This window comes from Crocodylus porosus, unplaced genomic scaffold (genome assembly GCF_001723895.1).
Source record: "Crocodylus porosus isolate Cpor-Errol unplaced genomic scaffold, CroPor_comp1, whole genome shotgun sequence".
Lineage (NCBI taxonomy): Eukaryota > Metazoa > Chordata > Crocodylia > Crocodylidae > Crocodylus > Crocodylus porosus.
The window spans coordinates 17,061,603-17,074,122 of NW_017728950.1; the positions used below are offsets into that span (position 1 = coordinate 17,061,603).

Sequence of the window (12,520 nt, forward strand, 5' to 3'; positions counted from 1 at the left end):
CTGCCTCTGTACTGCAAGAAGGGAGTTCCCCAGCCTGTAGGTATGGTGCTGGTTCTTCCTCCCCAGGTGCATCACTTTGCACTTGTTGGTGTTGAATCCCATCCTATTCTCATCTACCCACCCCTGTAAATTGTCTAGGCCTGATTGCAGCCTATTCCTCCCTTCTAACGTGCCCACATCCCCCCACATCTTTAGCTAGCATAAAATCCAGTATAAGACGGTTTTGAAACGCCATTTTAGAGGTGTCCTGCAACTGGCGAATAAACACTTCTAAAGCATCTGCCATACTGTTGGCAAGTCTTGCTAACAATTCTAAAGTCTGTAACTGCTGAATGGCTAAAGCAGAGGCAGAAGCACCAGTAACAAACATACCATATAGAGTCCACCCGGTGCAAATCTGAACAGGGTGCTTTTTACCCCCTTGTCCAATTCACTGATGAAGATGTTGAACAGTGCGGGCCTGAGGACCGAGCCCTGCGGAATCCCACTGCCCACATCCCTCCAAGTCCCTTAGGGCTTTGTCACACGATAATTTTAGGTGGCTTTTGGAGCTCTTAACCCCTGGTTTGGTTGTGCATTAATACCTTTTAAGTGACTTAAAGCACTTATTATTTGGTTTAAATTTATGCTACTTTAGGGCAAGATTATCCCTAATCCACCTAATTTTGCTCCTGTTCCATTGACATGTGGCCACTCTTTGCAGCTATTGCACTCAAGTTGAAGTCCTCTAGCATCCGAGGATGCAGTTGCCCCTCCTGAATCATGGTGAGTGGGGACACCAGACTGCTGGGCATGGCACCCCACCCTGTGGCCAAATTAGGCAGAGCGAGAGCTGCATCTCCAAAGCTCCAAGCAGCTGTGGTGCCTCCCACAACTGGTTGAACTGGCCCTGCTTTGGCTGGACAAAGTAAGTTGGTTCAAGCAAGTGGTGGGAGTGGAGCTGTCCCTAGGCGTGTGTGGGGCCTGAGGCATATCAGTCTGTCTGGGGCCTGTGTGTGGGGTGGGGAGGGTAGTGTACAGCCCGAGCATGAAGCTGGAAGCATGCGGCAGCCATACAGAGTGGTGGCACCCTCAGCGGGGCCTGTACAGCACTGTCTGTGGGGCCTCCCAAAATGTGGGGCCTGTGGTGGTCACCCCGATTCACTCCCCCCAAGGGATGGCTCTGGGCGGGAGAACCCATTCCCCCTCCCTCTCTCTGATGCTGCTCGGACCAGCTTGCTGTGCTTGGTGGGAGCAGAGTCAGTCTGAGTAGTGGCAGGAGGCATTGCCCTGCTACTGCCGCTCAGACTGGCCCACTCTGCCAGTTGGGAGCAGAGCCAGTCCAAGTGGCGGCAGAAGGCACCATGGCTGCCTTGTGCTCCAGAGCTGCAGCACTCACTCTGCACACCAGGAGCAGTGAGTCAGTCCTGCCATTAGCTCCTAGTCCTGCCCCTGTTAACCAAACTTCTAGTGACAAGTCACAGCTGTGCAGGTGAAGGACAAGATAAGTGGGGAAGTGGGTGACCTGGAGGAAGCACAAGCAGGAGGAGGGAACCAGGGAAGTATTCTTTTTGAGAAAGTAGGGCTTTCTTACTTCAGCCATCTGTATACAAATGCATGATGCCCAGGAAAGAAGCAGAAGATTTGGAAGTCCTCACAGAGTCATGCAAGGACAATGTGATTGGAATAATAGAGACTTGGTGGGATAGCTCACGTGACTGGGATATTGTCATGGATGGGTATAAACTTTTCAGGAAGAACAGGCAGGGGACAAGAGTAGGAGGAGTTGTGCTTTATGTAAAATTGCTGTATGATTGCTCAGAGATCCAGAATTAAACTGGAAATAGGCCTGTTGAAAGTCCCGGGGTTAAGGTCAGAGGGGAGAGCAACAAGGGTGATGTAGTGGTGGGTGTTCGCTATAGACCACCAGATCAGGAGGATGAGGTGGATGAGGCTTTCTTTAAACAGCTGGTAGAAGTTTCTCAATTATAGATATGAATGACTGGTGTCTCTGAGACTGGGGTGGGGGGGAGGAGGCACCATCCGCAGATGCTAGTGGCAGTGTTGGCAGTGGGGTGGGGACCACCTGCAGGTACTGGCAGCAGTGTTGGCAGTGAGGGGGGTGGGCAGGTGGAAAGTGGCGACTCTTTTCAACAGCTGGCGGTGGCTTCAGTGGCGGGCAATCTTGGGGTGGGGAGCATGTGCCCCCTCTCCCCCATCTAGGGGTCGCATATGATCACAGGCCCTGGTTCTCATGGGGAACTTCAATCACCCTGACACTTGCTGGGAGGCCAATACAGCAGTGTGCAAGCAATTCAGGAAGTTTTTGGAGAGTGTCATGGACAACTTCCTGGTGCAAGTGTTGGAAAGGCCAGCTAGGGGCTGTGCCTTTCTTGACCTCCTCTCCTCATAAGTAATGTGCCCCAGCCCTCTATTTTTGTTGCCCTCCACTGGGCTGCCTTCGACTGGTGGGGAATATAGTAGTGGATGACAACTTGGGCAGCAGTGACTACAAAATGATTGAGCTCAGGATCCTGAGGAAAGGAAGGAGAACAGCAAAGTAAGGACCCTAGGATTCAGAAAAGCAGACTTTGATTCACTCAGGGAACTGATGGGCAGGATCCCCTGGGAAGCCCATCTTATTACAGGATCTTTCGATAGTCGGGCTTACGGCAGATCACGCTTTGCTTTATTGGTCAGGCTTAACTTTATTGATAAAGGTTAAACAAAACAGAATCAATTGTGCTGCGTGCACCAGTGAGCACACACTCACCACGTTTCACGCGCCCTAGCAACACGTGAGACTGCTGTAGTGTACTGGCGAGGTGTTTCCGGGATAGGTCGCCGGGATCAGGCAGGTCTGGCGTCCTCCCCTCCGGCTGGCCGGGCCGAAGGTCGCTCCGAGTTCGATTCGATCTGTAGGGTACGTTCCGTCGGGCGTGCAAAGACCCCAAAGTTCGCAGCGCAATGTCTTTTATACCCTCAGTGATGCAGGGCGGTCCGATCACGTGTGGCACTTCTTCATTGGCTTGGAGCGGTGACTGTCACATTACTGACAGACCCTGGACTTCCCCTTGAGAAACCCTGTGTGGAAAATCCCAACCGCATGTTTCTCTTATACTGCCGCCCTAGAGTCTCTTATTCACTTAGCAGACCTCTAGCTGACGTATGCGAACATGGCCACCTATTACAAAAAGTTATAACACATAACAAGCGCAAAATGATTACAACACATCTGAACAGGAAAGTAGTTCAGGAGAGCTTACTGTACTTTAAAGAAACCTTAGTGATGGTCCAGGAATGAGCCGTCCTGATGTGCAGAAAGACTAGCAAGTATGGCAGAAGACCGGCTTGGCTTAGCAGGGAACTCTTCAGTGAGCTAAAACAAAAAAAGGAAACTTATAAGAAACAGAAATTTGAACAAACAATTAGGGAGGAGGATAGAAGTATTTTTTTGGGCATGCAGGGATAAAATCAGGAAGGCTAAAGCGCAACTGGAGTTGCAGCTAGGAAGGAACATGAAAGGCCAGATCATTGCGAGTTTAACATAAGGGCTGGTATTTGCCAGCCCTTCCCTGCAGTAGCATAATTAGGTTGGGACGACCAGGGCAACTGCCCCAAGTGCCGACTTGGGAGGAAGAGGTAAAACAAAAATGTCTGCCACTGACAGCTGCATGATCATGATTTTGTCAGTGACGTGGCAGCAACTAGAAGTCACTGCTGCCCTTGTGTGCTGGGCCATGTGGTTGGTTCACTGTAGCTTTCATGGGAACCTAGTGTTGCAATTGGAAACTGCTTTGTCATGCTGGCCATAACCAGAATTACCAAGGAGGTGCAGTATTTTGTTTTGAATTAAGTGCAGTACAACTAAATGTGGCTGAAAATTCCTGAGGGTTGACAGTTTCCCAGCCAGATACATTAAAAGCTGTGCTATCCAGCACTTTACTAATCGGCATGCTCTATTAACCAGCATGCTGATTCATGTGGCAAAAGCGAAATCGCAAGTCCCACCATGACACTTCCAGTTTTGCCTAGTCCCACGGCCCGGGGCAAAGAAGCCTGCACGGAGCCCCCCTCCCCATATCCCGGCACACATTGATATGTGACCAGTAAACTTTTAATTAAAATTCCCTCCTTGCTACTCATTTCTGTTCTGGCCCCACTCCCTGTCCCCCAGTACACTGATGCACTGGACACGGTGAGAGGGACAGCAGCCTGAACAGGCGGTGGCCTGGACAGACGCCTCTCAGATAACTGGCAGTTTTGATTAACTGGCACTCCACATTCCCCCTGGATGCTGGATAACACAGCTTTTGCTATATATTTCTTTGCCATAGTCTAGTTAGGGGGTAACAAAACATGTATCACTGAGATCTGGCCCTTCTGGGAATATATCTCACAAAACTGTGCTTAATGTTGCAATCAGTTTGGAAGGGCAGGCATGAATATCTCTGTGGAACAGGATGAAATTACTAATTTTATTTTGATAATAATTTACCTGAAATATCTTTCCTTAAAGTTACATGACAGCATAAATTCTCAATATATACCATTAATCGGCAAAGCTGGTTGAAAATTCTTAAATTTTGAATTTCAGTTAAAAATAATCAAAAAGATAGTGACATTTCTAAGGATTCTGTGGGTGATGTGTTTTATTTCACCAACAATATGGTTGGGATATACTTATACCTGATGAAGCTTGTCTAAGCCCTGGCCTATCACTTCAACGTCATTGAACCATGAGTGAAATTTGTACAATCTTTTCCACTTTTAAGCAGCTACAGGAATAGTTTATACCTTTCAAAATTTACATTGTTAACCAAAAACAAATAAACAAAAAAGACATGTCAGTGTACATTTTTGTTTTACTTTTTGTCTAGCTATAATCTGTTGAACCTTTCTCCTAGTAACCTTTAAAAAAATTATTGGTGTAAATTCCATTAAGATAAAACCAAACCTTATTATTAGGGCTGTGCGAAACGTCAGTCCCTGATTTGATTTCGCAGTGATAAACCCGATTTGGTGGCCGAATCTCTGAATCCAGATTGAATCAGGAGGCCCTTTAATCTCTCTGTATTGAACTGGAACTTTCCGAATCAATTTGGAGAGATTCGGAAAAATTCGGCGATTCTGACATAGACACAGCTTTAAATGTTTTTTCTACATACCTTGAGGTACGAGGGGGCTCATAAATGCTGCAATGCTGGGGCAGATGGAATGTACCGCAGAAGCACGGTGGGGGGGTCCTCAGTGTGATCAGCAGCAGACCCAGAAGTGGACCAAAAGCATTTCCGGTCCACTTCTGGGTCTGCTGCCCCCCCCGACCCTAACAGCTCAGCGACTAGTGCCTCCTGGGTGTGGGGGGGCACTCGGGGTCCCCCTGTGGCTGACTGCCCAGCCGGGGGCATGCAGGGAGGTACCCTGTGCATACCCTGGCAGACCTGGAAGTAGACCGGAAGTACTTCCAGTCCACTTCTGGATTAGCCACTGAGAACATGGGGGGGGCCCATGCTTCTTTGGGATGCACCTTTTGCCCCACCGTCACAGCATTCACGAGCTGTGCCTAGTACCTCAAGGTATGTAGAAAAAACATTTGAAGCTGTGTTTATGGCCAAATCACTGATTCTCCTAATCAGCATTGACTCTTCCGATTTGGATTTGGCCATATCAAATCAGGGACAGCAATCCGAATCAACAACTGGAATCACTGTCCCCGATTCAGGCAGAATCTGAATCAAATTTGGCCTGTTTCGCACACCCCTACTTATTATGCTTCCACAGGAGCTGTACCATAGCATAGGTTGTACTGCAAAGTTCAGTTTTACCAGGAACTTTTTCACCTTAATTTTGTAAAAGTTTCATCAGATGCAGTGAGCTCATGAAATCTCATGCTATACATCTCTGTTTTAGTTAGTCTATAAGGTGCAAATCTAACCTGCCTCCTGCCCGATTTCAGACTACCATGGCTGCTTACCTATCTCTGTTTTAGACCTATTAATAGTTTTGCCAGTACTGTAATACCAGTATTGCTTTTGCAAGAACATTCTTTTAATGCAACATTTTTCCTAAAAAGCATCTGATACCATGGGTGTGTGATGGGCACAGGGAGCAGAGGGATGGTTCTGCACGTAATCTATGAGTGCCCTGAGGAGATCCCTTCACAGTAGTACCTTGCTGCACTCTGCTAAGATTCTACAGACTTACAAAACCCAGATGAAAGATTAGCTATTTCTCATGGCCTTTTGCTTCTTGCTCCTGGATATGCGCCATGCAGCCTCTTTCCAGGAAAGCTAGATATCAGTTTGCCCAGTAATCTTGCTTGCCTTATGACATGTCATATGGTGAGGAGACCTTATTACATGTAGCATTGTGTAGTCTCTTGAACCGCCAAAATTAGAAAGAGCATCAGCTCCAGACCTGTCTTTGGTGATCAGTTAGGCAAATTGTTCTGTGATGCATATTCAGTTATGCTTCTTTTTCCCAGGAAGATGTCTACAAGAGGTCTTTGCTTGACATCATTATCTAGTCTATGACTCCCTGATGACCCTCTGGTGCATTTCCCTTTGCTTTTCAAGTAGGACACTTGGTCTTGGCAGACACATTGGATCAGAATGCCACCACCTTGTGCTTTCTAGTGGCTGGTTACCCCTTAGCTGTTTTGTGGCAGATTAATTTATACAGGATATTTCTAGTTGTTGTCTCCTTTATGCCTCTCACTCATGAGACTGCCGTATTTTCAATAAAATTACTCCTTTAATGGGGTACATTCCAACCCTGCCACTCTCATCTTCCTCTTCTTCAGCCAGGTTTTGCATCTGGCATGGCAAGAACCTCCAGGTCTTCTTAGCTCAGAGGACTGTATTGTTACACGTAGGCGCAGCCATGAGCAGGTGCAGCCCTTGGATTTGGAAGTGTGACACAAAGCAGTGCCTCCAAGTCACTGTTCTGCTGCTGTTCCTTTCTTCTCTTCAAAGCCTGTTCTTCTTAAGGGGGAAAGGAGCAATAATTCTTTGAACAAGCCCATCAGCAAATTCCACCACCTTCTGCACTGGCTGAGCAGTGCAGTGAGCACAAATGGAGCCAAGGTTTGGCTCCAGCCACACCCCTCCCTGCCTATTCCTCACCCCAGCTCTGGGGATGGTGGGAAGATGGAGCTTTTGCTTTTGCAGATGGAGCTTGCTCTTGCTTTTGTTTGCACAGACCCAAAGGATAGGGCATCAGTAGAGGATTCAAAGAGGGTGCTCTGCCCTTGCCTGGATTTGTATTCTGGATCACAGTCCATTTCTCAGGCATTAACCCCTCACCTCTAGTTCAGCGTACTCCCCTTGTGTACATTCTGTCGTATACAACAAGGCTCTGGAGAAACAGCACGGCGGCATTTTTCAGTGGTGTCAAAGGCTTGCAGCAAAGTCTATAATGCCCCCTCCAAACTCACTTCCTGGAGGGAGTCTTTCTTTTGCCATTTGTAATTTATTCTCCTTCCTTCCTTCCTTTCTTCCTTCCTAAAACTCTAACACTTCTCTCTAGTGTATTAAGGATGTGAGTGAAATTGATGACTAGAACGTCTCAAGTCTTTATGATGATGAATGACTTTCACTGCCAAAGCTTTTATTGTCTGTGATTTGGGAAGAAGGGGGAACTGATTTATCATGGCTGACTGTCATGCCATTTAATACAGTTATAAATCCTGACGTCACTGACTAGTGGTGTGAACTAGAGAGCCTCTCCCTCCCCCTCTTTGTCTGAGTTCCATAGATTCTCTTTCTCACTGTGCCGTGTTTGCTGCCTTAGTTCTGCTCCTCTGTGGGTAACAATCACAATGTAGTGAGTGACTGCACTGGATTTTCACATCACAAGCCCAGCCTTGGAATTTTGCTGTCCACGTGGGGGCCAGGTCCTGCAATTCTACTAATCTAAAGCAGGGCCTTGGAACTAAGGCCATAGGCTGTAAAGAATAAGGATAATTATCTCTGTCATGTACAATAAATAGGTCTAAATGGTGGATGATCCTCAGTCCTAATATAGCCATTTTCCCCCTTGGTGGTGCAAAGTGCCCTTAAACCTTATTTAAGAAATTGGACTCAGAAAAGGCTGTGTACTATTCTGCACTAATCTTTTGATGCTGAAATGGCTTGTGGGAACAAGAGTGGCCAGAGTAATACAGAGCCCTACAAAATTACAGAACATGATTTAGCTAGTAGCTGCTACAGAGAATGTTACAAAGCCTTTTTCGTTATTACACCATGTTTTCACCTGCTAGTAACTTCCTAAAAAATCACTCTTGTCCCCTGGAGCTCGGTCCTTGGGCTGGTGCTGTTCGACATCTTCATTAGGGACCTGGATGAGGGTGTGGAGAGCACCCTGTTCAAGTTCGCTGATGACGCCAAGCTGTGGGGTAAAGTGAATACACCGGCAGGCAGGGACCGCATCCAGGCAGACCTGGATAGGTTGGAGAAGTGGGCGGATCTGAACAGGATGTGGTTCAACAAGGACAAGTGCAGAGTGCTGCACCTGAGGAGTGGGAACCAGCATTATGGTTATGGGTTAGGGGCTGACCCTCTCGGCAGCACAGAGGCAGAGAGGGATCTTGGAGTCAGGATTGACTCCAGAATGAATGAGTTGCCAATGCAATGAAGCAATAGGCAGAGCCAACCGCACCCTGTCATACATCAACAGGGGCATCACTAACAGGTCCAGAGAGGTCTTGCTCCCGCTTTATGCGGCACTGGTCAGGCCGCAGCTGGAGTACTGCGTCCAGTTCTGCGCGCCACACTTCAAGAGGGACGTGGAGAACCTGGAGAGGGTCCAGAGGAGGCCACTCATATGGTTGAGGGCCTCCATGGCCAGCCCTATGAGGAGAGGCTGAGGGACCTGAATCTCTTCAATCTCCACAAAAGGAGACTGAGGGCAGATCTTGTGGCTGCCTACAACTTTATCAGGGGCCACCAGCAGGGACTCGGGGCAAGCCTGTTCACCAGGGCCCCCCTTGGAGTCACCAGGAACAGTGACCACAAGCTGAGGGTGGATAGGTTTAGGTTAGATATTAGGAAGAACTACTTCACGGTAAGGGTGGCCAGAGCCTGGAATAGGCTTCCCAGAGAGGTGGTGCTCTCACCTTGCCTGAATTTTCAAGAGGAGACTGGATAGGCACCTGGCTGGGGTCTTATGGCCCCTGCCACCCCCAGTGCTCCTTCCTGCCCATGGCAGCGGGTCGGACTCAATGATCTGTCTACGTCCTTCCGACTCATTGATTCTCTGATTCTTGGGGCTGATACTTTCTGTGTTCTGATCTTTGCATGAAGGTGAATATTGCATGGAGGGTTTGAGGAAGATCACATCTACCTTCCTGAAGTGAAGAAAGGGAAAAAGTACGCTTTTATCATTGCCTAACCCCTGCTTATCCCCCCAGATTACATTAAAACAAATTTGCCATCATGATCCTGCAGGAAAATCATGGAGGAAACAAAGCCCCCATGATTCTTACTGTGAGATAAATTAGTCATGGTCAATGCTATACTCCCTGAACATGGTTTGCCTAGGATTTCACAACACGCCAACTACTGTGTTAGCCATCCCACAGTAAGAACCACTGTTTTTTTCAGCCATTATTATGTTTTTATGTTGGTGGGCTCTATTTATAGTGTACTATTTGTAGTCTGGTTACCTTGTTCAAACTTATGTATATTATGGGTGTATGTGTGTTATGTCATCTTCGGGAGCATGGCATTTAGCCAGAATCCTTGATAATAAATTGAATTGAATTCAGCCATTATGTTAAAATCTTTGCCTCCTCGCTTGCACTTTGCCTGTCCATCCACCTCTATCAGACTACATCTGGAACTTCTAAGCTTCTAAGGAAAACCTGAACATTAGAAACAACTGAATTTGCCTCAGCATTGTTACTAATATTGTTGTAGTGGTGGTGGTTGTAGCACTTACAAGCCACATTCAGGATCAAGTTCTAATGTCCTAGCTGTTTTACAAATATAAGGAAAGACACAATTCCTGTTTATCAGAGTTTAAATTATAATTTACGCGCTTGCCTTTTAGCCCAGCGTAGTGTAGATTTTCATTGAATACTGTAAGTTAAATGAATATCACAGTGAAAAGGAAGGAAAGTGGGGGGGGTAAGATGAGGCTCCATAGTTTCAGAGGAGAGCTGTCTACACTGCATGGTGATCCTAAATAAAAATCTCCACTCCTCATTTCCTAACTAAGGCCTAAAATGTATATTAGAGACAGGCAGAATTTTCTTCAGTGTTTGATTTGCCTGAATGTAGACAGAGATGGTTATTGGCAGTCTCCACTGGCCCTTTACATGGTCATCTGCAACTGGCAGTATCCCAAAGAAGTGTCTGGAGGAAGGAAGAGAAGTCAGTGGCTTTACAGACTAGTCCTTGGGGTTGTGAGAGATGCATGGGTTGGTGTGCCAGAATGCCATGAGGCTAGCACTGGCTGGCTGGTAAAATGTGAGATTGTTTCATGAATTTTTAGTGAAACAAAAGTATTTGTAATAAAGTGCTTAACTGAGCCATCCAGAATGTTATGGGCTGGAGCAGTGGGAGTGTCTCCTCATACACTGCAAAGCATTTTAGTAAGGTAGCATGTTCCTGGCAGCAGTAGGAAGTCGAGATTGTTCAAGCCCCTTCTTTACAGAAAGGATTTTTTTACTAGATTTATTTGAGATGTTTCGTTTTTAAAAAATATTTTGAAAAAGTCATTGCTTATTTTTTTGGAGAGAAATATATCTATCGCCTTCATCTTTTTTTTTTCTTTTTATTTGGGACTTTCCCCACCTAAATGAAAAGAAAAGAAAACTTTAAAGCATTGAATACCAAAACAGGAACAGTTCCTATCAGAAAGCTATTTTTAGTCAAAAATAATTTTGATGAAAAGTTGTGACCAGGAGAGGTATAACTGACTGTTTGAACATCCTGGGCAGCAGCCCTGCACTGGACAGTATCAGTGCCTGTGCTATTGGTGGTGCAACAACTAGGTTGACAGTGCAGTTTATGCTAAATTTGTGTCCCCACAGGGTCAGTGCCCAAAGCTGGTGCTCCAGTTGCCTCCCTTCTGTTTTGCAACCGACAACCAGCTGTGCTTAGGATCCTTGTGGGGAAAGCATGAATAAATGGGTACTGGAAGGTGCATCAGTGGAGGAATAGAGGGGACAGGGAGGTGATAAAAAAGACAGAATGGTAGATAGACAGAAAGATGCAAAGCTGAAAAGGGCTTGTAAAGTGAAGAGAAGAAATCTGTATTTGGTGTATTAGGAAAGGAATGCTCAAAGATGGGGATCAAAAAGGGTATAGCTTGAGTAGAAATATGAATGTGGAAGAAAAGCTTGACAGTTGTGTTTTGATTCAAACTGGGGGAATGAGTGCTCTATAATACACACACACACCTACTTTGGTTAGTCTATATGGTGCAAATCAACCCTGACTTTTGAATGAATTTTATGTTAGGGTAGCCCAATAGGAGGAATTTGCAGTAGATAGGACAGCAGATGATGATTAGGGAATTTTGCTTTGGTGAGGTTAAGTTTAAATTATTAGGGAAATGTCGAGGTGGAGATGTCCTAGACAGGTCAAGGTAAGTATGTGAGTCATTGCATAAAGATGGCCTGTGAGATCATCAACAGAAAGAGTGAAAATGAGGAAGCTCAAGGAGTGGGGAGAGGGAGACTTTGAGCCACCTTTTAATAGAGGAAGAGGTGCTAATATGATCATTCCTGAGGAAGAGTTAAGAAGTGTTTTGGGGTGTTAGTTGGAAAGGGTGCTGGGCTCAAGGGAGAATTTTTGAATATGTGGGAGGCATGGTTAACACTTTTACTAGGTTAGGGAAGACCTAGGGAACATGAAGATGTTAAGAAGAAAGGTGAGGTGGGTATAAGATCAGATAAACTGGATGTAGTTGGGTCTGTTGCAGGGAACGGTGAAGAACATTTGCCTTTGAATTACTTTTACTTTTTCACGCCTAGCTAGTGCCTAGATTTTGCTGGCAATGGAAATAGAAGCACAAAACCACAACAAGGAACCTTTCTCACTGGATTTATAGCCTCATGTTGTAGGCTCTTGGGCCAGGTCCACATAAGCAGGGGCATGCCCACAAATAGTAGCAGCACAAATTTGTTCCACTACTTTGTGCCACAGTGCACGCCCCTTCCCATGTGCTTTGCAGTGGTACACATTGTCCTGCTGCTCCATGTGCTGCAGGGGCAACTGGCTGGGGCACAGGGTGCTGCAGCAGGGGCTAGGCATCCCCTGGTCTGAGGCACCTTGTGCCTCGGCTAGCCAGGGAGTGGTATGTGGAAATGCGGGAGCAGGCAGTCCCCATCTCCGCTACCTGTGAAGCCTGCTCCCCTGTCTTGAGGCATATTGCACCCCAGCCAGGCGCTTCATGGCTGACTGGGGCTCAGTGTGCCTCAGTGCAGAGGCTACCAGTGTCTCAGCACAGTGGCTCTGCAGTGAAGCCTCCAGGCTGAGGCACATGGAGATAGGGGAGCATCTGGCCCAATGCTGCCCGCTCCTTCATCTCAATG

General features: G+C 46.7%; 1 protein-coding gene and 1 long non-coding RNA gene across 2 annotated transcripts in view; both read left to right on the forward strand.

The window, feature by feature from the left end:
* The window catches only part of LOC109323738, a 14,611-nt gene extending 8,664 nt beyond the window's left edge, over nucleotides 1–5,947 (forward strand). Inside the window, exons 2-3 of the long non-coding RNA XR_002104733.1 lie at nucleotides 3,141–3,145; nucleotides 5,890–5,947. This is a non-coding gene — a long non-coding RNA (uncharacterized LOC109323738). The remainder of the gene's footprint in view (nucleotides 1–3,140; nucleotides 3,146–5,889) is intronic.
* The window catches only part of PAX5 (paired box 5), a 266,844-nt gene that overhangs the window by 153,774 nt on the left and 100,550 nt on the right, over nucleotides 1–12,520 (forward strand). The gene's annotated exons all lie outside the window — the stretch shown is intronic.